Source organism: Marmota marmota, unplaced genomic scaffold, assembly GCF_001458135.2.
Source record: "Marmota marmota marmota unplaced genomic scaffold, marMar, whole genome shotgun sequence".
NCBI lineage: Eukaryota > Metazoa > Chordata > Mammalia > Rodentia > Sciuridae > Marmota > Marmota marmota.
In genome coordinates this window covers 42,732,025-42,736,250 of record NW_026000037.1, presented here as the reverse complement: position 1 = coordinate 42,736,250, position 4,226 = coordinate 42,732,025, and positions in this window count along the sequence as shown.

Below are 4,226 nucleotides of genomic sequence, written 5' to 3'. Positions count from 1 at the left end.
CCCAACCTTTCACCTTCAGCCTGTGTATGTCTTCTCCAATCAAATGTGTCTCCTGGAGGCAGCATATTGTTGGATTTGTTTTTTTAATCCATGTTACCAGCCTATGTCACTTTATTGGTGAGTTTAAGCCATTAACGTTTAGAGTTACTATTGATATATGTTTTGTACTTCCAGCCATGTTTGATTATTTATCTTCTTTTTTTTTAATTCGGTTTGTTTCTCCATGATTAGCTCTCCCCCCACCCTCTGGCTTTACTGAGGTACTTCCCACTGTTGGTTTTGGTTATTGTTTTTCATTTCTTCCTCGTGAAGTGTTTTGCTCAAGATGCTTTGCAATGCTGATTTTCTGGCTGCAAATTCTTTTAACTTTTGTTTATCATGAAAGATTTTTATTTCATTGTCGTACCTGAAGCTTGATTTTGCTGGATATAAAATTCTTGGTTGGCATCCATTGTCTTTCAGTGTTTGAAATACGTTGTTCCAGGATCTTCTCGCTTTCAGCGTCTGTGATGAAAAATCCATTGTTAACCTTATTGGTTTACCCCTGAATGTAATCTGCCTCCTTTCTCTTGTAACTTTTAATATTTTCTCTTTGTTCTATATATTGGATATCGTCATAACAATGTGTCTTGGCATTAGTCTACTGTGATTTTGTATGCTCGGTGTCGGCATTAGTCTACTGTGATTTTGTATGCATCTACTATTTGTACATCCATTTCTTTTTTTATATCTGAAAAGTTTTCTATAATTATTTATTTCAACAGGTTGTTCTTTCCCTTGGTTTGAATCTCTATACCTTCCTCTATCCTGATGACTATCCTCTATCCTGATGACTCTTAAGTTTGGTTTTTTTATATTATCCCATATCTCTTGGATGTTTTTCTCGTGATTTTTTACCAGCCTTTCTGAGTTGGCTAGACTCTTTTCAAGATGATATATTTTGTCTTCATTATCTGACGTTCTGGCTTCTACTTGCTCCACTCTGTTAGTGATACTCTCATTTGAGTTTTTAATTTGGTTTATAGTTTCCTTCATTTCTACAATTATTGTTTGATTTTTTTTAATAATCTCTATATCCTGATAAAGATGCTGATTTGCTTCTTTTATCTGCTTATGTAATTCATTTTCAATGTGTTCTTTCATTGTTTGAATTTGCTGTCTCATATCCTCTTTAAGATTCCATTCCATCTGTCTAAAGTATTCCTTGAGTTCTTTATTTGACCATTTTTCTGATGCCTCTAGGTCCTCCTGAATATTTAGGCTGTCCTGCATTGTTTGTACTCCTTTTCTTCCTTGCTTTTTCATGCTGCTCATGTTACTTCTTGTTCTGTTTGACTGCTGAGTTACTGTTTACTCCTCTAAATTTATTTGGTTTAGTGTGTCTCTGGGGTCTCTCTTTTGTGATGGGAGACTGTAACTAGAGATGATGAGTTTTGTTGCACTTTAATGCAGATTCATTCATTTCCTAAACTGTGTGCGGATTCTGATGGCATATAGCGGTCTGCGGTTTGGTCTTGGGACTTATATTTAGGTCGAATGATGTGATGGTATTGAGGTTGGTATCTCTTGGCAACCTTGGAAGTTTGCTCTACTGACGAGGGATATTAACAGGAGAATGGTCTGGAGTATTTGGGGGAAGCTAGGGACTTGGTAGCACTATATAACACCTCAGAACATTGACCTATACATATTTAGTAAATTACGCGTAAACAGCATCATGATGCTCGGGAGGAAAGGTATTAGAAGGGAAGGGAAGAAGTCACTAAAGAGAATGAGAGTAAACAGGTAGAATTCAAGGAAAGGGGAATAAGGAAATTGAAAAGAAATGAAAAGACAAAAGAAAAAAATAGAAAATAAATAAAGAAAAAATTTAAAAAATAATCAAAAAAATAAAAATAAAAACTAGAAAAAGAATTTAAAACATAAAAAAATAAAAATTAAAAAAAAACAAATTAAAAAAAAATTTAAAAATGCAGTCTTTGAGTTCGATTAACTTCTTTTCCTGTAGGTGGAGCTGTGCCCACCAGGCCAAGCTTCTCCTCTCACTACACAAGAACCAATCACTATGTAGCAGCTCCTCCTCCCCGACTGGGAGGGTCTCCAATCCTGAGTGCCTCGGGCTTTTTCTTGTGTCTAGTCACTTCCCCACTTTTCCTCCAGCCAGGCCCCGCTCACAGGTGACGCTCACCACAATACTGGCTACACGCCAGGTCTGCTGCTCCCAGGAGCCCTATTTTCTTGAACGACTGGGCACATTCTCCATGCTTGCCATTCCCTCAGACCCTAAGGTTGTGGAGCTTGGGGCTGAGGACCCTCAGAATATTTTGCTTGCCCTCCAGGAGCACGCCCCCCGGTAGCTGATGCAAGAGACCTCAGTTGTTAGCGCTGGTGGGAGCGGTAGCCGGGGGTCCCGCGCCGTGTGTCCCGCGCCGCTCCTGAATCCCTACGTCTGACTATTGAGCTCACGGGAGAGCTGGGAGGGCCCCTTGAGGTTTCCCTGCTGTGTGGAGAGGGAGGGCTAGGGGGTTACACACCTGCCGTCGCTGGTTTCAATGAAGTTATCTCCTCCGCTGCATTCTGGTGACGTCAGTTCTCTGCCATGGTGGTATATCATGTGAATGGCAACAGTTTGTTCCCTTTGCCAGGTGACCGAAGCAACGGGTGGGTTCTGACCGACTCTCCCAAGCCACTACCTATGAAGGCTGGGTTGGTATTAACCTTCACAGGATCAGGCGGGACCGACAAGTTGTTTCAGTGGGATTGTTTAGCCCTGAATCACAGTGGTTTGTCTGTGAGACGCAGGCAAACGGGAGACTGAATTCGGCCACTCCGGGCTGGTTGTGTATTCTGAGAGGTGCAGACTATTCGTCCCAGATCCACGTTAGCTCAGCATTGCCTAGTGATCCTGAGCAAACATCATTTAGACGGTTTAAGACTCCCTATGCCCTCACAGCTGAAGAGGTCAGAGACTTGATACCTCCGTGCCCACCGCCATGTTCCTCTTAGGATGAATTCTAAGCCTTCTCTATTCATTAACTATCTATACTCCTCATTTTCCTTCTACACTCATTCATTTGTTGTAATATAGTTGTCAATTTTTTAGACTAAATAATAAATTTTGAATTTTCTAGTCCATAACAATCATGCTGTTATTTTTCCAGATCATTTTAGTAGTGATAGATATCACAGGTACTTCCTAGAAAGTATTCTCTTATCCCCCAAGTTTTGGACTTTCTCAATCTTGGAGTTGTTTTTGACTCCTTCAGCACTTTGTAGTTAACCCACAGCTATATCTTATTATTCTCTCTACATGTCAAATCACCTTTGTCAATAACTCAACTATAGGTGCTGAGAAGTGAGACTAACCAGCTCAACATGACTTTGCTATTGCCCAGGAACATAAGGCAGTCAGTTTCAGAATTTGTTTCAGGAAGAAACAAAGTGCTTCATACCTTGCATAGAATTTTATTATATAGTAAGTCCGTACTATATAATATATTGGTCAGCTCTTTCTTCTAGGTGTATGTACTCTTCACATAATTGATAAAATATTTTTTAAGTGTTCTCAGCATCCATATATACTTTTTTTTTTTTAAATACTTTTTATTTTTTAGTTATCGGCGGACACAACATCTTTGTTTGTATGTGGTGCTGAGGATCGAACCCGGGCCGCACGCATGCCAGGCGAGCGCGCTACCGCTTGAGCCACATCCCCAGCCCTCCATATATACTTTACAATCCACCAGGAGTTTTAAACAGAAGAACTAACTACCTAATACATATTTTTGACACTCCTCTTATTAACCATCCCACCTTAGCTCTCATTTCGGGCATTGATTTTAAGCCCCTTTCAAACAATGTAATTTCCTTACATTATGAGAGACTTTCCCTACAGCACTTGGTCATCCACTTCTAACTCTGTTCTTTTACTGGGAAGTATATCTGATTATTCATCCAAGCTCAACACATTCTTTGCAATTTGCCTCAATCCTCCCTATATTTTAAGACATATTTTAGCCTGGGCGTGGGATGTAGTTCAGTGGTAGAGTGCTTGCCTACAATGTCGAAGGCCCTGAGTTCAATTCCAGCACCACATTAAGAAAGAAAAAGAAAAAAGAAAGAAAGATTTTAGCCATAATAATTCTTCCAACTAATTCAAATCATTCCTTTCATCTCAGTCTTCCTATTTAGTATTTATATATACGCACTTTGAGATGTTTTGTTGT